General features: G+C 36.8%; 1 protein-coding gene across 1 annotated transcript in view; it reads left to right on the top strand.

Annotated features, from left to right (window-relative positions):
• The window catches only part of LOC145669280 (uncharacterized), a 179,425-nt gene that overhangs the window by 108,166 nt on the left and 46,899 nt on the right, over positions 1-24,360 (top strand). The gene's annotated exons all lie outside the window — the stretch shown is intronic.

Here is a 24,360-nt window from a genome sequence, read left to right as displayed (position 1 = left end):
CCTACGTGCTACCAGCATAGAATTGAACTTGAACTGGATGTAAAAATTTCTCAGATTTTGATTATGTAAAATTTTCTTCCCAAGTTTAGATGCTTTACTTATGAAAATATTGATAATATACAAATATATATATAATATAATCATATTGTAATAATTCTAATACTAAGCCAACTTACTATTCTAATCGTAGAACCGACTGTTAAATGATTTGAACGACGCCACTGATCTCAAGTAGTGTATTTTTTTCTATACAGAATCATGTTATCTATACATCAAACTTTCATAACTGCGCCGATTTCATGTAGTTATTAACATTGAATAACATTCTTAGAAAAGAAAGGTATCATCTTTAGTAGTTAAAAATATTATCCTGGCATTTACTTGGTAAAACCTCAATCAGAGTGATCGATCGTATAGTTTGAATCCGGAATCTTAGAGTAGAGAAGTAAGAGCAACCTACTTGGCTCAGTGAATTATTATTAAAACTTCCATAGTCCCTAAAATAATAATTATTAGAAGTGCCCCAGTCTTTTTCTCCCATTTAGGAATATTTTCTTTAAACCTCGCAAACACAGGCTTTTAATTTTAAGATTTAACGTCTCCAACTTCATCGAATCCAATCATATGTCCTTATCCTTCTTCATTTGATTTTTCCTTGGAAAGTCAATGATAGGCAATGATCTTGATTGAGTATTGATGAGAAGTTGCTTTAACCATTTATTATTATCAATATTAATTGATAATACTATTAGTCATTAATTAGATTAGAGATTGGAGATTATATGTACAGTTTAACTAATTACCTATCGGTTAAGTTAAACACACAACAGTGGGCAAAATTTTATCTAATACATTATGTAAATGTTGGAAGAAGAACAGAACTAAAGATTGCACCTCGTTAGAACAGTACGACAAGCTGAAGTAAATATGCGTTTCAACCCAGAAGACTGTGGCCTTCCATTAAAAATGACTATGGTTATAGTTGTATCATGTTTAACTAAATTTTGCAATGGAAATATACATTCTTACCATATAGGCCTATCTGACAGACTTGCATTAAACGTAATGAATTCTGGCGACTCCTGAGAGAAGTACTTACTCATACACTTGACATTTTGTAAACAAAACAGCTTAATATTCCGACATGATTGCTGCAACAGTGTAATTGTATTCTTTCAATTGAAAGGTATTTATTCAAACATATTGTTTTCCTAATAATATTATTTGCTTTGATTTCACTTATATGGGTAAAGCAATTTGTTTGTTATAATGGAAACAAAAGATCATGTGTGAGATTAAAGGGAAGAATATTTTCAAAAAATGTGGGATGTCCTTTCTCGTGAAAATTGTTTTAAAAATGGGCATTTCAATTATCCAAACGTTGAAAGTAGTAGAAGACCTTAGTTTGGCTTCGGCCTTTTACGTATTTCTATCAGGCATATGAAACAGTACGAACACAATTAGCACTAATAAACAGCACAATACATTGTTGATTTCTCGACCAATCCTTCCCTTACCGACCACTAAAGCATTTAAAGTCATAGCAGCCAGAAAAAAAAGAGTGTTATGTATTATGCCACACACATATTCGTCGAGGTCAGAGGTAGGTGTTACTATGGAAACACAAAAATTCTACGTTACAATTTCTCTGCATGTGTTCATATGTATGTGCTCTTCTTTCTACAAGCGTCTTTGTAAGGCGACATTCACCTCCACATGTATGAAGGGGAAGCCCCACTAAAATTTATTCACTAAGTACATTTTAATGACACAGAGATGATAAAAAAGGTTCCCAAAATGATTGTGTACGAACGAAAATAGATTTATATCATTATCGTTGATACGCAGTTTGTTCGGGGAACAATAAAAAAAATGACATGAATAATTGAACCAAAATTATAAATAGAAGCCCTGCTATGAATGTTAGAAAATAGATTTATAATATTTTTTTTACTTAGTCATAACGTACTAACTGACATTTTAAACTTTAATCTACACCAACTCTTTGAAGCTTTCCTAGAATATTTCTCCTGCAGGTAAAGTGATATTTAATGTATCAAGTTATTTTAGCTTCGCACGTTTCTTCGAGTTGTAGGTTTTATATGTTATATCAATGTTTTTTCTTAAAAGTTATTATTTTGTTATTATTTGATACCAAATTTATTATAATTTTATATTGTTCTTAATAGAATCAAATGGATAAGTGTTAAGCTTTTTTATAATATATTTTTTGTTACATTTCTATTAACTTTGCTGACGATATAAATCTTATTATAGAATCTGTATCAAAAACTAATATGATGTTAGATAACTTAAGGATAATTTGTAGAAAAAATGGGATTTAATTAAATGCTAAAAGGGCGAAATCAACTGTGATTCGAAGGAAGGGGTTGTACCAACTTATAACAATAATAACATCGTTTTAAGATGGCAAGCGGTACCAGAAAAACTAGAACAAGATGAATTTCGATTAAAATATAATTATAATCATTAAATTGCCAAAGATAAAGGAGGCACGACAGTGTTGGGCAAAATCAATTGAAATCAATAGCAATTGATCAATCAATTGAAAGTAATTGCTGTGGAAATCAATTGCGATTGAATCAATTGCCAATTAATTTCAATTGCAATTGAATGACTGAATTCAATTGCAATTACTTTCAATCAATTGATTAATTGCAATTGATTCTCCATTTTTAATGGCCAATTGCAATTAACAATTAACCATTACTTACTTCATTTGTTAGTTGCAATTAACAATTAAATTTACAGATTAATTGTTAATTGTTAATTCAATTGAAATTTGCCCAACACTGAGGCACGATAACGTAATGGTCATGTGTGTTTAGTGTTATGTGATTCTTAAGCAATTTCAAATAGTTTCTTGAAATAATTTATTCATTTCATATCATCATAATTGATCCCATCATAAATCATTTCACATAATAATGAAAAATGTTGTAATTTATAATCATGAATTGATTAAAAACAAGGGAAACTTACATCTTGAAAACTAGAAAGAAGAAGAGTCTTCTAGAAGATTAAGATACATGTTTTGCAAACAGAACCAAGGATTCTGAAACTCTCGCTAACCATTAAAACACTATCTACTTATTACAACTGTAACTAAGAAATATGTAATAAACTATTAATAAGTATATATAAATAATTCAATAATATTAAACAGAAAATATGAAAGAAAAAATCTTGCTTTAAATGGCGCATAGAATAAACTATATTTATATGCAAATTACACGTAAGACACAATACAAATAGAAATAGAAGAATAATTGAACAATTGACAAATTGATTAAGAATAATTATGAACATAGAAATAGGTTAATTATGATTGTGTCCGATTTGTGAAGTGGATGAAATAACATGTTTTAGTTGAATTTCCTAGTAGCTGTTTAGTTAGATAGCGCATCTTCGGTGCAAGACTCCCGGGTTCGATTCAACTGGGAGCTCATGTGGTTCGTATGATAAGTTAAGGTATAAGTCCACGTCTCATGTAGCCTCGCTGCTAACCTACGCTAAATCCCCTCCCCCCAAAAAACAAACAATTGTCATTAATGGTAGGGCTCTTGTTTCCAAATTAAAATTATTTTACGTTATTATGTGAAACCAAAAATATGTTCGTTATATAAAGATAACCAAGAAAGTTCTATAGCTTTTTCATCTACCATCTTCGAACATCAATATGTCATCTAAGTGTACCTGGAAGATCAAATAGTCCCCATCAGCATCGACGGCTTTCTGCCAACGTTCTGGAAGGCCATGAATTCCATCGCGGTAGAACTTGGTGTGCCTTGAAGCGAAAAAGGTAACAAGTGCATTTTGCACCTCTACTACGGATTTGAACTGGCGTCCTCTAAGGTGATTGTCTAAGGGATGGAACAGGTGATAATCGGACGGTGCAATGTCCGAGGGAAATGGCGGATGCAATAGTGTTTCCCACTCAAAGCGTAGAATAGTGTCCTGGGTCATTCTAGCCATGTGGGGCTTAGCGTTGACCTGTAACAGGTGGGTTCCTTTATGATTCAGAAGTGCTGGCTTCAGAGTTTTGAGTTTTTCTTGAACACAGCTCAACTGCTGATAGTACACAGTTGCATTGATGCTCTGACCACTAGTAGTAGTTTCCGATGCCGCAAGAAGTTCTCCAAACACACAAGAGGACCTTCTTATGGTGCAGTGCTGGTTTCGGCTAACTTGGAACCGGTTCATGAGATGCTAACGAATGATGACGTGATGACGACGCCGTGGAACTTCATAAGGACCCACTTTTCATGACATGTCAACACCCTGTCCAGAAATGGCTCCTTCCTCAGACAAGACAGCAAAGAAACATAAGTGTCTGCTCGCGTTGCCTTGTGGCCCGGAGTCAAATCATATGGGGCCCATTGATCCAATTTGTAGTGCTTCCGGAGTTAATGGAGGTGCTGCCGAATGATTTCTCCCCTCACATTGAATCCCAGTACCAATTCCTCACATGTCTGGCCACTGTTAACCTCGATTGCTGCCTGAAGATTTTTATTTTGTACATGTGTTGGTCTTCCGGCACGTGGTGCGTCTTCGAGTGTTTTGTCATCTTCCTTAAACTTGTTAAACCACCGCTGCACTGTCGGCGTAGTCACAATGCCATCACCAAAGGCCTGGCATATCTTTCTCCCCACTGTAGCGGTATTTGACTGCAGTTTGAACTGTACAACATACACGCCAATATGACGGTCTTTGGAGGTCTCATGTTCATTCTGTTGTTACGCAAGCTGACAATGTAACTGAACTGCCAGAACCAGGTAGTATATTGGATATACGAACACCAACAACTGACTTGCGACTTATCTCCATTCGCTTTCAGCTCACGGTTTGAGGACCAGTTGAACACAGACCTTTACAAAAAGAGACAGAACTTTCTTGGTTATCTTTATTTATTGGTTTATCAGTGAGTTGCTCTCAACAATGTTAGAATTTTGTTATGTTAAAATCAATTGAGTATAACGTTAAAAAATGGGGACCTTGATTTTATGGAGTTTATTAGTGTAAATACGTACATGAACGATATACCTATTTTAAAGGCTCTAGCTATAGAAGAGAGAGCGAGTTTGAAGGAGAAAAGGGAGGGAAAATGTCTGGGAGCAATTCTAGAGTTTAGCTTTGGCACGTTTAAATGTGCTCATAATCCGTTTCAGGCCATCGAGTCACTTGGTTTCGTGTAAAAAATTAACACCATTTTCGATTCACGGGTTCCGTACTTACGCTGTTAATAGAAAGTAAGAAAGGTTCCGTACTTACTCTGTTAATAGAAATTTTGGTTTAGTCATTTAGAAATGTAGATAGCGACAATTCGAAATTACATTAAGTAAATTATAATATCTAATGTATTTCAAAACACCTAACTGTCCATCTCACTTTTTAATCTATGCGTTTACAATCATAGAAAAATTTGTATGAAATTTTGTTTTCTTTATCCCATTTAGATCTTTATTGCAAGAACAATTAATAAAAAGACACGTTTGGAAATGTGAGGAGGAAGCTTTTAGAAATTTGATTTCCAAGTTTAGAAAAAGGAAATAAAAAAAGGCTACAGAATTTGCGAAAAGATTGAACGATTAGCTCTTCCAGAATTTCACAGACAATAACCAGTTTTGACCCATGTATACGTAAGCTTGTTAAAGCATTGGATGAACGCTATGAATAGGAGGCATAAACGTAAATGTCACCAAATACGATTTATCTTTTTTTGCTAGTCTAGTAGCCAACACAAATACCTTTGTGCACGAGGCCCCGAATTCGATTCAAGGTAAAAGAGTATAGCACTCACTATAGTGGTTCAGATTTCATTTTAAACTTAGGGTCTCCTTGCTGACAAAGCAAGTAAATACAAATCAATCGATCAAACATGTTATAGTACAAATATCTCGATAAACGTCTATTTCGCCTGCGATCATTTGACGTATCAAAACGAAGAGACTGTAGTACACTTCTAAATTTACGACAAGTGGTTCAAGTAATAATAATAATAACTGAGTTACGGTGGTTCAGTGGTTGAGCTCACCTCTAGTGTGTGTGGTACCTACTTCGATCCCAAAATGGGCCAAGTGAGCTTTGTAGTAAGTAAATATGATGTGAATGAATTTTCTCGTTCCTCTCCCTTTTCTTTCTACTTTCTTCATTCTACCAATTTGTACGTACATTGTCATAATCAGTCTTCATTATTCTCGGAGCATAATTGTGGGACATTAAACTTAATAATAATAAATTGCTATATTATTTTCTTTAGAAAACTGAAACTGTGATCTCATTAACATATAAATGAAGATTAAATTATGAAGAAATTAGATTATCATACCTTATATTGTATACTATAAATATATTTAGAGAATAATCAATAAATTATGTTTAATATTATATTTTATTATCGTTATGTTTATTAACGTAATATTTATTATAAAACTATCTTGTGATTCTTTTGTGTATATACTTTTTTCTGTTCAAAAGTATTTTCATTTTGTTTAAATAATAAAGTAAAGGTAATGATCTTTCAGATGTTATATTTAAAGAAAGAAAAATAACTGAGTGCATATAATCTGTCATTTTACCTGAAAACTCCGGGAAACTTCAATCATGATGATGGCCGGATTTTGAAACCAGGACCTCTGTAGTGGCAAATAAATGGTGTATCAATTGAACAATTGCAGCTTTATATATAAATAGGGTGTTTCAAAATAACACCGACAAAGTTTGAGAAGTGATTTCTGACACCAAGATAAGGCAAAAATTATAGACAATCCTGAGTGCACAAATGCTTCCTTTCGGAGTTATAGGCTGCCGAAAACATGAAAAAAAAAATGAACTTAGGAACTAGTGTGTGCCATATGCAAATATACAAGATTCAGAATCCTGCGGTACTTCCGCAACGATTTTTATAGAGTTGGATAGTACTTCAAATTAAATGCCCGTAGCCAAACTCCCTCTACAAAAATTGCTTACTTTACCTTAGGATTCTGAAACATGTATTTTTGGATAGCGCACATATTAGTTCCTAAGTGAAGTCTTGACCCGACTACGAAGGTTCCATAGTTTTGGAGCTATGGACCTTTAAAGTTCATTTTTTGTCTTACCTTGGTGTCAAGAATCACCTCCCAAATGTTGTCGGTGTTGTTCTGAAACACCCTATATATATATATATATATATATATATATATATATATATAGTGTTTATATGTGTGTGTGCGGGGGTTAGTGTCAAGTTATTTTTCATTTTTTCGCAATGCATGTTAAACATAAAACCCTACTCAAATCTTTGGTGTCCCCTTCACTCCCCTCCCGTAAAACAAAATACCACCTACGCTAATACATACTGCACATATCAATGAAAATTTCATGCTTTTTTTATTTTACTTCACAAGTTACATAATGTTATTTCCATCAGTGATATCCGTAGTGATATTAGGTTTGTTTTTAACAATAAAATATTTATTTTTGTTTATTCTCTTTGTAACGTTCCATCATCATCTGTTTGAGTTGCTTCGCCTAAAGAGAATTTTATGATAGTTCTGTCATCGAAGACAAAAGATGGAATTCTGTAATAGGACTTCGATTGCATTTCGACGTTATTGTCTCTATGGTTTCTATAAAACTTTAAAACTAGAAGAAATATGTGTTTCTCTTTTCTTTCTCATTCCTAGATACTATATATCTATTTTTCCTGAATATTAATGAAGTCTATCTTTTCTTCTAATATATCTAGCATCTTGAAATTGTTTAACTATCTATAAGAAGATTTGTTACAGTACGTATCCTTGTAAGAAGGAAAACTAATATCACACTTTTGCTTAGAATTTAAGTTAAGAGCTTATCTAGGTTAATGCTTAATGTCTTTGGCACTGGAAACGGATTGGACACCAGGTAGATTATGTGGTTCAAATTGCATGTCAAGCTATAGATCCATGTTTCATACGTATAATATATTGCCTAAGTATTTGTAAGCTTTTCTTACCTTTTATTTGTAGCTGTGAGTCAAAAAATGCAGGGCGAGTATTTCTTATATCTTTATTTTGATACGCCACTGATCAATATCTGATAAAATATGCTTTCTACAATCTCATACTCAAGCCTATATACTGTAGATATACAAGGTGGACAATTTATCTAGAATATCCGTGATAACGGAAAAATCAGAAGAGAGAGAAAAGCGAAACTTTGCATGAAGAAACTATAAGAAGGGAGACATCGTTTTACGTAAGCAACAACACCCAGTGAACAGTGTTTCCATCTCAGCATAAAGTTATATTTTTTCAAACGGCACTACATCAGATTATTCCATTTCAAATCAACATGTTAAGCGAAAACTTAAAATACCACATTTATTTATCAGTGTTGCAAACTAAGGATGTTATAATATCACAACCATCCAAAGTTTGGAAGCCTCTATCACACATATAGCACAACGGAGATGGACAAGACAATGGACATCGGAAGTACCTTAGTGTTGCATTCTACGATCATGGTATGACTTGTTTTGAATGAATAGCAACGAAGTTATAAGGGCTTGAAAATTTGAATTTTTTCGAAAGGCTTTATTTCGAAAACATGCTTAGGTAAATATATTTAATTACTTGAAGTTTGCAATGGACGCGTAAATTATTTTGCCGTTAACAGCGCTTCGATATCTCAAACTTTTCCGGAGATATGATAAACATTGATAAAGTTTGCAACACTGCTTAAATAATGTAATTGCGAGGACTTGTTCTAATTACAGCTACTAAAAGTTATTCCTGTTATGCTATAAAAGAGAAAGAAAACAACACTCAGTTTAAACATTGTCCATAAATACGCCATTTCCAGCCAGTGCTGCGAACTTTATCAATGTTTATCATATCTCCGGAACAGTTTGAGATATCGAAGTGCTGTAAACGGCAAAATAATTTACGCAACCATTGCAAATCACACAAGAAATTAGACATGATATGATATGATATAATATGATATGATATGATATGATACCATATGATATGATATAATATGATAGTATGGCTTACCGCCCTTTCACATTATCCGGCGATTTGCCGGATCCGTTACCGGCGAATTGCCGGACAAGGTAGAAATACATTGTAAGCAATGAATCTCTTCACATATGTGCGGCGGTCGCCGGACATTTATCCGGCGAGCAAAAACAGCCGGATCTCCCTGCTAGAATCCGGCACGGCAAATCGCCGTGTATAGCCAAGCGGGACATTACAAACAATGAAGCTCTTCACAAGCATGCGCAAACTGCCGGATAGGTGTTGGGGGAGGAAGCAAGTGTTGCCAGGAAAGAGTAGGGAGTGGATGCGATAATATGGATGCGTGTGTTTTACGTATAAACAGTATATATGTGTGTGCGGAGTGTGTTTGTGTATTTGGTTATGTTCTAGCCCAGTACACCTCGAGTAATTTTAACCAAACTTGTTATGTACAATATATGAGAAAAAATGACATGTGAAATAATCGAAAACGACCGATACTACCGGAGTGTCGAATCCATAGCTCATTGATTAAAGAGTCCAAATCAATATAAATTATTTTTTTTCTATGTAATAGAAGATTGGGAGAAATAAATGTCCGGGTAACACTGGACAAATGAGCTTGTAATTCTATAAATTTGTGGTGTCCCAAAATTGAAATATACACTATCAAATATTTCAGCAATATTATATATTTAGTAATAATACTTTTATGTACTTTCGCAAAGCAAGAGAGAATTCATGATATTTGATAAATATACCGTACGTTATATATTTTATAATTATCTTTAACATTTCTATGATTGTAATTTCTTGAATAGTCCTTTGAATACCTGGACTAGAGCAGTGCTTTAAAGATACTTGAGTCAAATGTCGGAACGCTTAAAATAAAAGAATAAACCCGAAATACAACAATAATAATAATAATAATAATAATAATAATAATAATAATAATAATAATAATAATAATAATAATAATAATAATAATAATAATAAATAACAATGCCTACAGATTTGCCTTGGGCTCAGTGGTTATATTGACTTGGGATTCTGGCAGTGTCGAATCTAGCCCGGGGCCGGGGAGCCTAGGCCCCCAGTTTTCAGTGTGACGAAAATAATTTAAGCTACTATTTATATATTTTTGAAGCTTTATAGTAGGGATGGCCAGACGGATCCGGATCTCGGATATCCGGATCCTATAAGATCCGGATCTCGGATCCGGATCCGAAATTTCGGATCTTGGATCCGGATCCGGAATTTCGGATCTCGGATCCGGATCCGAAGTTTCGGATCTTGGATCCGGATCCGAAGTTTCGGATCTTGGATCCGTATCCGAAGTTTCGGATCTTGGATCCGGATCCGAAGTTTCGGATCTTAGATCCGGATCTGGAATTTCGGATCTTGGATCCGGATCCGAAGTTTCGAATATTGGATCCGGATATTCGGTTCCTGGATCCACACCCGAAATTTCGAAGTTCAGATTCGGACTTCTGATTTGAATATTTTAGGCCTTAGATTGAGACCCAGAACTAAAATATCCATATGTATAAAATTTACTAGGTGAATTTTATCTAACTCAGTGGGAAGACAATTCAATTTAAATGACAAAAGATTACATGAAAATCTCATTTTCACATTTTTCGGGGTTAGACCACTGTTGCGCACACCCCATCATTTAGTCTTTAGTATATCTTTAAACGTACTACAAGTATGCCACTTTCATCTCAAGTCAGTAGTTGTATAGATCTGCCTTTTGTTATATATTAATCGAGTTAGGATTAAAACTCGATTGTTTGTGAGACCTATGATAATATTTTCAGAATGAGTTATAACGTTGAAAAACTGCATAGTAATGCTGCATATTTTCTTTGTGCCACATTGGAATTTAATGTAGTCTATCTTATACAGTCGGCTCTTATGATTAATTCAATGATCTGAACTGCAGCATTACGCTAAAATCATGGATGTCTTTGAATTTTCGTCATTATTTCTATTTTTTATTACGAGCAAAATAAATATCACAAGCAGCATTTTACATAATACATATAGACGCAGTTCAGTCAGTTGATTGCTTAAAGTTTATAGCAAAGCTATTACATTTCTAAGACACTGGCGGCCTTAGGACAAAATCCATGGCTTTCCCATAAAATCTTAAATCTCTCTATATAAAAAGGCAAAGTCCTGAGTGAGTGAGTGAGTGACAGATCAAATCGCTTAAGGACAAATCGCTTAAGCTACAAACTTGAAATTTGGCCAGTTTATAGGCTTTGTGACGTAGGATACCACTAAGGAAGGACTTTGGGAAATTCGACGAGGAAGGGGGGAAATGGGGTGGAAAATAATGATGATTCTTGACGTTAGATACTTCAAATTTGGTATTTGGGTTTCTCATTGAAAATAATTTGATACTTGTTAAAGTGCTTTTTGATATTTAAATTAGAAGGGGCAGGGAAGATGTAGAAAGTAAAAGAACGGGTGGTAATTGCAATTATTGCAATTAGTATAATAATATGCCTATATCTCGGAAACTTAAAGGGTTAGAAACATGGAATTTGGTATTTGGACTTCTTACTTAAAATAATTAGATACGTATTTCAACGTTTTTTTGATATGTGGCCCAGAAGGGAAGAAAAAGGGCGAGAAGAAAATTAAGTGGAGATTACAATTATTGTATTAATATGTTCAATCCTTTAAGGTTACAGACTTGAAATTTGGTATTTACATTTCTCATTGAAAATAATTTGACATGTGTTTCAGTGTTTTTTGACGTTTTAGTAAAAAGGAAAAGAAAAGAGATGGAAAGGGAAGAGGGTGGGGATTGTAATTATTATAATAACATGTCGATATCTGGGAACCTCTGAAGGTTAGGAGCATAGAATTTGGTATTTGGACTTTACATTTGAAATAATTAGGTATGTACTTAAGCGTTTTTTGATGTATGTCTTAGAGGGGAAGAAAAGGGGCGGGGAGAAAAGACTTTTATATATCGGAATCCTGGAATGTTAGAGAAATGAAACTTGTTATTTGAACAAAAATTCGTTATGAAATGAAATCCTTGAGTTTTACGTCCCACGCTTATGCCGGTTAGGCTAAAGGAGACGGTGATTATGAGAAATAAATGAAATGAAGAAAGTGGGAGGAAACGGGAAACCCCGAGAAAACCCACGAGCACGGTGTTTGTCCACCACAAAGTCCACACGGCGCGAGCTGGGATCGAATCAGGGACCCTAAACACCGGAGGTGAACGCTCTACCACTGAGCCACCGCGCCCCCTTAAAAATTCGTTATGTTTGCAGGCGTATGATGTGCGAGGCCGTAGACCGAGCAAATAAAAAATGAAATGAAATCTTTGAGTTTTACGTCTCACGGTTATGCCGGTTAGGCTAAAGGAGACGGTGATAATGAGTAATGAGTGAAATGGTGGAATGAAGAAAGTGGGAGGAAACGGGAGAACTCCGAGAAAACCCACGCACACGGGGTTTGTCCACCACAAAGTTCACTTGGCGGGGGCTGGGATCGAACCCGGGACCCCAAGCACCAGAGGGGAACGCTCTACCACTGAGCCACCGCGGCCCTCGACCGAGCAAATGTGTGGGCTGGGGGGAAAGCCCCCATGTACTCGCACTGAAATTCGGTATGTCGTGGGATACCGGAATGTTATTACATACAATTTGATATTTGAACTGAGATTCGGTATGGTTGTAGGTTTACGAGGTACGAGGTCATAGGCCGATCAAATGAGATATCAGAGGGTCTAAGGGCAAATCCCCAGACATTTCTTTTTAAATTGATTATGATTAGAGGCTTTTGTGGTGCGAGGCCCTAGTAACGGGGGTCTAGTGGCGAAGCCCCCAACTAGCCGAGGTCTATTAAGTATATAAATGTATTTGCGTAATGACTGGAAATTGCATGTATGCCTGTGGACAAAATTGCATAAGTAGCCACGAGAAATGACAATCCTTTAAGATAAAAATTTTAAAAGGCTACCAAAATGTACTCTTGAATGAGTTGTATATTATGTTTGCGCAGGGGCGAATCCAGAACAGACTCCTGGAGGGGGCGGATGGATTCTTAGGGGGCGGTTGGGGATGCTAGCAGTGAAAAATTACTTAGATGATCTGAAATTGCCACAAATTACTACTAAAGTACACTGTTAATGGTGGCGCTGGGTAGAGGCGAACGACTTTTCGCCCTCCCCCTGCATCCGCCTATGTGTTTACATGAATGATATAGCTCCTTATACAACCTATGCAGAGTTAATAGTAGTGGATTACTAATTACAAAGATACGTGTTACTGCTCGAGGCTCCATATGGTATTTTGTATACACATACAGTACATTAATACATTGATTTTGATACATTAATTGCCATTTAGAACTTCATCTCTACTACAATTCTTAATTCTAATTGGAGTGGTACGGTCACAGAGAAACGTATTTTTAAAGAAAGAAAAAAATCTCATCAAGAGCAAGAAAGAAGTTGCTCCTTAATTTGATTTGATCTATATTTTATGGGCTGTTCTATTAGCAGTGGCCTAGCCCATCACGACTAGGAAATGGCCTCATTCAGTGACCACAATAACTCAGAAAGAATTAGAAAAGTAAGCAGCCTGAGTCTAATGAAGAACCTTGGGCTTGAGACTAAGGTTTCATCCCAGCATTTGACTAGTGTTACAGAAAACAAAGGACAAATTTCCATCAGGACGACCGCTTTAAAAAAGATTTACTGCATTTTAGGTCAAGTATTTGCACTAGAATCGAATCTGACAATGAGATTGCTCTCACCTAAGTCGACAGTTTTACTCAATCAAATTTGGCGTAATTGTGACATATTAAGGCACGAAAACCAAATATCAACAGAATGAAGAGAACGCAAGGCTGTCACACGATCAGATACCAAAAGTGTCTTAAAATCTTATTTTAAGCATAGGAATGAAAATCACTTTGTCAATAATTTCGAAAATTTTGCTGATTCGGAACACCCAAATTTACTGACATGGAGTTTCGAATCCGGATCCAAGATCCGGTTTTTCAGATCTGGGTCCAAGATCCGTTTTTTCGGATCCGGATCCAAGATCCGGTTTTTCGGATCCGGATCCAAGATCCGTTTTTTCGGATCCGGATCCAAGATCCGGATTTTCGGATCCGGATCCAAGATCCGAAATTTCGGATCCGGATCCAAGATCCGGATTTTCGGATCTGGATCCAAGATCCGTTTTTCCGGATCCGGATCCAAGATTCGTTTTTTCGGATCCGGATCCAAGATCCGTTTTTCGGATCCGGATCCAAGATCCGAAATCTCGGATCCGGATCCAGTGTCCGTATATCCGGATACCGGATATCCGGACCCAAGTGGATCCGGATATCCGGATCCAAAAATATCCGGATCTGGCCATCCCTACTTTATAGTAAACTCATGATATACTTCTCATAGTCTGGGGTCTGGCAACCTCCCACTTTTTACCTTCTACACAGAGAAAAATAAGTTCTCCGGACAGCGGTATATTGTACAAATATACGGTATCTTCTTGCTTACTATAGAAATCAGTACGGAGCATACGTTATCCCTATGCTACATAGGTACTGCCCTTAGATGTTACATCATGCTATTGTAGGATGTTTGACATCTAACAGTTTTCCGTATATCACATACATATACTTATGTTACCTTCGTCAGCTATATTCCTATACGTCCATTTGTATGTGAGACCCTGACCGTCTACATTGTTTCATATGGAAAGTACGTATAGATGGAACACTTATACAAAAAGCATTATAAAACATTCAGTTATATGTCTGCTGTACGTTAAGTCCAAAAACTACAGGAATTACGCATGTAACCTATCTTTTTAAGTACGTCACCTACAGTTTTTCTCACTGTAAATCCGCCACTGAATTCTGGGATAGATCTCAACCACCAACTATCCTGAAAGGACTTTATCCTGATTTTCCCAGTCACAACAGGTGAATACGGGAATCGCATTTTAAATATCCAGAACCTGGCAGCTATTTTGCTCAAGTCTATCGATTGTGGAAACAGTATAGAAAAATCTCCTTCAAGTTACCACTTCTCTAAAAAATGGTGAACCCATATGTTTCTCTGACTTTTTTCCTGTCTATTTCAACAAGGCGAGTAGAAGACACTTTTTGCATCTGTCAATTGCAACCACCACAATACAGCAAGAGTCACAAGGTTTTGTTTCTTCAGTTGCACAGAAACCCTGCTCGGATATTTTCATCCACGGCAAAACGCCGGATAATATGAAAAGGTACACTTTTCATCCGACAAACTGCCGGAAACGGATCCGGCAAATCGCCGGATAATGTGAAAGAAGCCTTATACTTACCTAAGCATACCTTCCTAAGATGGTCTTCCAGTAAAGATTATGAAAGCGTTCCTACTTTCTTCCATACTGGCTACATGACCTGCCCGCCTGAACCTTTTAGTCTTCATGACCTAATAATGTTGGGTAAACCGTATAAAATATGTAGTTCCTCATTATGAAGTTTCCGCCATTTCACGTTCACGTTCCTCTTCAGTCCGAATATTCGTCTCAGGATCTTGTTCTCAAATACTTTCAATCTACACGTATGTTCTTCCTTCCGAGTAAACGACCATGTTTCGCAACCATAAAAAACAACAGACATGATTATCGTCTTATATATTTTAAGCTTCAAATTCCTCGACATAATTCGCAACGACAAGGTATTTTGAACTGAATAATAACGAATTCCCTGTTTTTAGTCGACATTTAATTTCTTCGTGAACATGGTTTTCGTTTGTTAGTATTGATCCCAGATATTTGAAAGTATCCACTTTATCAAAAGTATTATACGATATTTTAACGCATCCATAATTTGCCGTATTATGATCCCGACAAACTTCCATGTATTTAGTTTTATCTGCATTTCCTTCTAAACCCATATCCCTGCAAGCGTTTAATAAGACTTTTGCATTTGTTTTTATTGTTCTCCCTTCCTCCCCTATTAAATTTATATCATCATCATACGCCATAACCTGGTGAACACTGTTCAACTCTAGGCCCTGGTTGCTTTCCTTATAGCGTATTCCAGGACAAATAATAATGGCGACAACTCATCTCCTTGTTTCAGGCCATTCTCGACGTGAGAGCTCGTGGACAAAAAATTTCCTACCCGGACTTTACTTGGGATTCATTTAAACATATCTTAATTAAGCTAATTAGCTTTTTCCGTACTCCAAATTTTGTAAGAATGTTGTATAATATTTCCCTCCTGTGTCGTAAGTCTTTCTAAAATAATTGACGTAGCGGGGTAATGTATTCCCACTTCCTTTCGAGTATTTGTCGAATGGTAAATTGGTCGATAGTTGATCCATTTCTTCTAGACGTTTAAGAGGATTTTGTTAGATGTTGACAGAAGAGAAATACCTCGATAATTATTACAGTCAGTTTTTTGTCGCCTTTGTTGTGAATTGGAACAATGATTGATTCTTACCACTCTTGTGGTAATTCTTCCTTGTTCCAGGTAAAGGAGAATGAGTTTGTGTATCTTGTTCCACAATTTTTCGCCTCCAGCTAAAATTAACTCAGCCGGAATTTCCTCTACACCCGGAAATTTGTGTTTCTTTAATTTGTTTATAGCGATTTCAACTTCTATTCGGCTAAGTTCTGTGATATACGATTCTGCGGTGTGTATTTCCCTTTCTCCATGCACATTAGTTTTTGGCTGCGTGTTAAGCAATTCGTCAAAGAAATCTTTCCATCTATTTAAAATGCTATCTGTGTCGGTGAGAACTGTTCCGTCAGCTTTCTGTAATATATAGGCACGATATTGATAGCCTTTCTTAAATTCGTTGATCCTCTTATACATGTTCCGAATGTCTTTATTTGTACTACAGGGAGGTCCATGAGTCTTAGTACAGTGGATTATTTTGGAAACAAACATGATTAAAGCAAATCTGACTAGCGGAGGGTGGACTTGAGTAAAGGAGCTACCGATTGATGCATGCATGGTGAATGGCGGCCATCTTGATAGCCGCCATCTTGGATAGAGGTTATTATTTTTTTCAAGTGGGAAGGTAGGCATGTGACACATCAATTAGCACTGTTGTTTGTAGGGGAATGCAGTCGCACAAGCAGAAATGCGTTATCATGTCCCGTTCCAAAGTTATGACGCCCCAAAGTTCCACCTACAGGATGTGCTCTACATGTTGTCCGTCCATTGCAACACACAACCGGAGTCTCTTAATCCAGGCCTCCTGAACCCGTAACAACACAGCGGGAGTGATGCTATCACAGGCGTCCTGAATACGTCGCTGTAGGTGTGCAACATCCCCAATCTTCTCCTTATACACCAGTGTTTTAAGTGTCCCCATAAAAAAATCCAAGTTAGTGAGGTCCGTCGACCGGGCTGCCAACTCCACAGGACCTCGGCGACCGATCTAACGTTCAGTAAAATGCAGATCCAAGCATTCCTCGCATAGGCAACGCATAGTGCGATGGGAAACCATCCTGCTGAAAATATCGCGGCAAGGTGGCATCAGGACGGAGAAGCAACGGAAACTACGTGTTCCATATGCCACACCACATCATGATATGATCAGGGCTAACTCACTTGCAGGGATTGATCGCATGTAGGTTTGCATCCTACGAATATCTCATGTTCTGGCGATACACTTACCCATCCAAATAAAAGTTTGCCTCGTCTGTGAAGAGAACGCTGGCTGGGAAATGCGGATCTCGGTCATATTGTGACAAAGCCCAATTGGCGAATTCCATGCGCCAGTCTGGATCATCCTCTGAAAGGTTGTGGACAAGATGCAGCTTGAAAGGATGCCACTTGTTCGTATGGAGAATCCTCATCACAGAAGCACGTGGAATGCCTGTTACCGCTGACAGTTGTCTTGTGCTGCGCTTCGGACTTTTCACACTCGCAGCAAGCGTACTTGTGGATGTCTCCTCATCTGTCGCGGTTCGTGGGGGACTTGACCGTGGTCTGTCGGCAACATTACCAATTACGCTGAATTTCCTAATGCGGTAGCTAACAGTGTTGTGGCTTATTGAAGGTCTTTCTGGGTAACCCCCTTTGAAGTCCTAGGCAATGACACGACTGCTTCTTTTCCCAGACATTATGATGATCTAATTCTTTCCTGTTTCGTCAGTGCCATCTCTCTCTACCTGCAACGAAAAGAAAACCTGTCAAATTTGGGTAGCCACGCCTTTCTTGCCATATCGCTTTCCCTGCAAGGAAACAGAAAAATGTAGACTTTGGGGCGTCATGACTTTGGAACGGGACATAATAACGCATTTCTGCTTCCGGGACTGCATTCCTCTGCAAAAACAGTCTTAATTGATGTATCACATGTCTACCTTTCTATTTAAAACAAATAATCTAGATCCATGATGGCGGCCATCTTGATCTTCACTACGTATACATTAATCGGTAGCTCCTTTACCCAAGTCCGCCTTCCGCTAGTCAGATTTGCTTTAATTATGTTTGTTTCCAAAATAATTCACTGTACTAAGACTTATGGACAACCCTGTATTATCTTCAAGTTCCTTAATTTTAGCTTTCAAACAATCGCGTTTATTTGTTCTGAAAGTTTTGGAAGTTTCCCACCTGATGTCTACGAAATTTTCTGTAGTTATTTCATTTGAATTTTTAGTCAACGTAATTTTGCCTGTTTTCTCTTCTCCGCTAGTTGAATGCACTCCTGATCAAACCATGTTTTTTTTTCCTACGTATTTCCGCGTGTCCTAATTTTTTTTGCTGAAATTTTAATGTTATCTCTAATTTCAATCCAAGTATCCTAGGCACTAGTGCACTCCGAATCTTCTAAAACCGAGAATCTATTCGAAACTTAAATTTGGTATTCCTCTTTTACCTGTCTCTCTTCTAATTTCTTTAAATTAAATCTCTCCGTTTTCAGACATTAAATATTTCCTTTATTCAACGATAATCTCTCTCTTATTATCGCTGCTACCAGGTAGTGATCAGTATCACAAGCAACTCCTCTAAACGACCGGACATCAATTATGCTAAATTGTCTTCTTCTATCTACTAAAACGTGATCGATTTGATTATGTGTTTTTCCGCCTGATAAAGTCCTAGTATATTTATGAATTTCGCGATGTGGGAATTTTGTACTCTTCACGACAAGGTTTCTGGATGTTGCGAAGTTCACGGGTCTAACACCGTTGTCATTACTTTCCTTATGCAGACTTTCGTTCCCTATAATCGCTTTGAAAATATCCTCTCGTCCTACCTTCGCATTGAGATTCCCTTATAGAACTTTCATATGGTATCGCGGGAGTTGGTCAAATATCCATTCCACTTCTTCGTAAAAACTGTCTTTTATATCGTCATCCTTATTTTCTGTTGGGGCATGTTCATTTAAAACAATAATATCACACCACCGACTCTTAAGAGTAATAAAAGAAAGTATATCATTTAACAAATTCAACCTAATTGCTGACATTATTCGTTTGTGAGCGAAACCCCTGTTCCTAGTTGGTGATTTTTATTTCCTTCCCCGGAAAAGAACGTAAAATTTCCGGAATTCATAGTTCCATTTCCTTCCTACCTAACTTCCTGACCTCCTATTAGATTCATCCTGTATTTCTCCAACTCATTCGTTACTGTTTTTAACGCGCCTGCCCTATAAAGACTTCTAATATTCCATGTTCCAAATCTCATGTCCATTTTATTTTGCTGAGGTCGTGCCAAGTTATCAGTCCTGGTCAGAGGCTTCTGTGAATGTTTCTGGACAATTTTCTTTTCTTTTCTTTTTTTTAAAATAGGATGAGGTTGTTAGCCTAATCCAAACCCTCAAGCTGGAGGACTACTTTTTGTCAAGTGTCCGCGACACTTATTCACTATATTCGCAGCTAATCTCTATATCTAGAGACAGAGTTGGCGTGGGTCAATGAAAACCCACGACCCACTGAACCACCACCCACCGTGACCCACGACCCACTGACCCACCACCCACCATGACCCACTCTGACCCACGACCCACCACCCACCGTGACCCACTCTGACCCACCACCCACATGACCCACCACCCACGCTGACCCACTCTGATGCATCACCCACCGTGACCCACCACCCACGGTGACCCACTCTGACCTACCACCAACCATCAACCACTCTCATCCACTTTGACCTACTCTGACTCACCAAAATCCATCGTCATCAACACTGAACACGATCCACGGCCTCTTCTGAACTGACTAAAGAGTTTACAGTTGTAATAAAACAAGACTGAAATTGTCAGTAGTCGGAGTTTGAATTTCTAGTCAATCGCTCAAGCACCACTCTGTTACAATAACAGTGGATCTGACCTTTACGATATAAACTGGTAAAGTGTTTGTCAGTGAGGAAATTGAAACACTTCGAGGGGGGGGGGGATTAGTGTGTGCCTAAAATATACTTGTACTAAGAGAGTATTCTTTCAAGTGTTAATTTCTGAACGCATTCCACAAGAAACTTCTATTCGCAGGAAAATACCCTTGTACAATGTGGAAAAGATTATGATTTCTCAGTTCACAGTATTTTCCTCACAAAAGACTTAAAAAATCCATTTTTCATAGTTTATAAAGGTGCTCGGGTACCCTCTGTGAGAGCGTCTCCATAAAGTATGCTCATAATTGTAATTTGTGTAATCACTAAAACACCACATTAAATTTAAGTTACATTACATTGACCCACCATTTAAGTTACAAATATGCATAATTGCAATTATTATGAATATTTATTCAAAGTACGAAAGAAGAGACTTACTAAAAATTAGGTACGAAGTTGAATAACACAAATAAACCATTAGTAATACAAGTATACATTTTCCGTAACTCGTAATTTTCCACCTTAAAACAAATCTGAAATCGGATTTATTTCCTCTTGGTAACTTTTTGGCGGTAAATCATCCGCAGTGGAATGATGTCCATCCTTCAGCCAAGAAATAACTAGCTCGTCTACTTTGAGCTTGTCTAGTGGTGGGCCATTAACATTGATGAGCAACAAGTTAGACAATGTTTGAGCACTTAGTCTATTTCTAATATCAGTCATCTGTAAATTCATAAAGGGAAATCCCCGTTCACACTCTGTCGTTTAAATTGATAATATTTCTACCCGATTTCTGCAACTTCTCATCGACAATCTACTTGTTAGACTTAAGTCTGATAACGATTTTTCTTGGTCAGGTTTGAAATACTCAGCAAGAAATATCATCTCTCTATCACCATACAACATCTTTTCCATATCGACCATGTCAGTTGGCAATGTCGACCCATGTGGAACAGAAACTTCATCTACCACGCCTTTGATAGGGAATCTTGTGAATAAATTATCAATTAAAGCCTGATAAACTGATGACTTTTTATTTGTTTATACATTTAATTTTTGTAATTACACATGAAGGTTTGATACCATTACCAAGTTCCCTCCCCCGTCTAGAAAGCGAAAGGGAACGAGGTTCCTGGAAAGTGTTCAGAGGTGAATGGGAATTTCCCTCCTTCTTCAAATTACCGCAAATTTTCGGATTCTCACTACCTCCTTAGGATATTAAGCATTATAATAAAAGCAATATAACATCCCAATTTGGATTAAGGCCTAACTATATACTAAAAGTAATTTCATTTGACTTTGCAATTTGACTGTGATGATCAGGCACACATAGTTACATTCCATTTTTTATATAATAATTTATATATTACAGTGATTCAAAAATGTATTTTTTCCAGTAGTTAGCTCTAAAAACTCACAGGTCTCGAAAGCCAAGTTGTAGTGTAAGTCCTATTGCTATCATTACTATTAAAAATATCAATATCCAAAAGTGCCTGAAGTTCTTTTTTCACTTGGTTAGATTTACTCACCTCAGGTAAGTAGACAGAAACAAGTGGAAAAGAAAGGGAAATGAAGGTCTTGAAAGTAAAACGGAGACAAATTTACCAGTCTTCAGAAGATACTGTCTACAATGCAGTGAGCAGAGAGGGTCGGTAGATCATACTGAGACGGTGGGTCGCAGTGGGTCATTGTGGGTGGTGGGTCACAGTGGGTCATGGTGGGTGGTGGGTCACAGTGGGTCACGGTGGGTGGTGGGTCACAGTGGGTCAGATGCTGTTGGCCCACGACCCACTGACCCACCCAGAAAACTTGACCCACTGACCCACCGACCCACTGACCCACTCCATCTCTGCTAGAGACCTTCTCCTCGATCCGCAACCTGAAGACGCGCCATGCCATGGTAACAGGAACCCAAATTACTTCATGTCTACATGGTGAAATGAATTATTTATTTCTTTCATTCCAAGTTCCTGATAACGAAGTGCGTAAACTGATTTCAAATTACAATGATTATCCTAAACTCATGATATACGTATCATAGTCTGGGGTGTGGCTGGTCCCCAAGTTTTTTCCTTCTAGATCCACTACTGGCGCATGAGCTTGTATACTGGCGTATATAATTTTGTTCAGATCCATAATATTTATCGATTTATATATGTATTGTGTTTTGGACATTTTTTTCTTTAGACGCAACTAATTTTGTAGAATTAGTTGTAGAAACAAGAAACAAGTAATATATAAACTTTCTAAGTAACTAAGTACTTTCAAGATGACATATTTATAAAGCATCATCACACACACCTCTCTTTCCATTTTCTAAGGATCATTCTTTGCTCTATAAAGGTGGAAAGAAATACAGAAATAGGGTAAAAAGCACACGTGGCAAGTGAAACAAAAGAAAGATGGAGGAAACGAAATATTTGAAAGATTCGGATGGAACATTTCAACTATAAAAAAAAGTCTTACTTTCGTTGATAATACCCCTTTCTTTCTCTCTTTGTCACTATACAATTCCCTCTTCCCCCCGCAGACATTCCTTTAGACAAACACTTCGAGAGTCAACATGATAAAGCGAATCAACTGTTTTAGCTGCGGGGCAAGTTATCATTGTCTCCTTTCTCCAAAGTACGTTGTACAAAGGAAAAAGCGGAAATTGAATCGAAGCAAACTGAAAATAAAAAGATCTCTAAAGAGAATTCATCCAAAGACAATCTTAAGTCTTGAAATTCCTGAACCACGGGCACGAAGGGTGAAAATTATTTATTGTCTTTAGATATTTTGTTCTGGCACTCCTGCATTTCCAGAAAGTTACCCTCCTTTAAGTGTTTAACGTGATCTAATTAAACTTATCAGCACAAGGTCAAGTATTGGAAATAATAAGTTGGGAGGAATTTTTGTTGTGAATCATCGCCTTGAAACATACGAATAAAACGAAGGGAAAATTTGAACAAGTTTGAAATTTAATTCTTTGTCTTTAACCGTCATTAACAATGTTATTTCTGTTTCCAAGCATTATTAACATTACCTAAGCAAAACAATAGCTAGGAGATGAGACGAATAGATCGTCTTGAAAGAGAGAATGTTGAATGAGCAGAATAAAATAAAAGTGTATGATTCAGTGCTTATTTAAAATATTGGTGCTCTGTTTGTATTTTCTGGTTTATGAAGAAAAAATAAATTATTTAGCAAAAATCTTGTAACATGTTTCGCTCACAATAACATTTGTTAAAATAATTATTCAATGTAATGTTTGATGGTGATCGGACTCAAATTTGACCAAATACATTTTACAATGTTCAGCAACGTACTTTCGTATCTGAAAGTAAGTTGGGAAGCTTTCAACTGTCAGGAGATCTATGATATGTCATATTCTACAGTTTCCACTTATTTACTTCAGTAGTACAACGTTATGGTGGAATTCACAGTATAGAGATACAGTAAGAATTGTTATACCCACTAAAAAGGGAGCAGAATAGGTTGTGAAAGTGTCTTCATAAGTATGTTGGGACTCATATGTAACAGTAACATAGCCGAAAATAACATTAAATTCATATATTTTGTAAACTATAAGTTTGAAACAGCGTATGACAGGAATAACGGCATGAACTACTCTACTTAAGTTCCTGTATTAGGTAACTCATTTATTTTTTATCTTAGAACACTTCATACTTTCAAAACTTCAATTAACGTCTGACAAAGGCTGAGAATGTTCACAATAAAAGAAGTAGCAAGTAGCTTTTGGGAATGGTTCTCGACTCCCAGCAGGATGTACTTCCAGAAGGAATTTCTCCTATGAAAAATGTAGGTTGAAAGGATGAACTGCATATAAAGTTTTCTTCAATTAATGTTTATTTTTTCAACTTACAAAGGGAGTTATACTTTTAATTGGAACTCGCATCCTGACCTACTAATATGAAAATCTAATTTAGTAATCTTTTATAAAGGATGAGTTATATATGAAAGATAAAACAATAATACCATACTGCTCAAGAAGGAATGTTTCGGAAGAAAAATGGGGCAATTTCAAGCA

Source organism: Thermobia domestica, chromosome 13 (genome assembly GCF_964235325.1).
Source record: "Thermobia domestica chromosome 13, izTheDome1.hap1.1, whole genome shotgun sequence".
Classification (NCBI taxonomy): domain Eukaryota; kingdom Metazoa; phylum Arthropoda; class Insecta; order Zygentoma; family Lepismatidae; genus Thermobia; species Thermobia domestica.
Note: the sequence above shows the minus strand (reverse complement) of the source record. Positions and strands in the feature narration are given on the sequence as shown.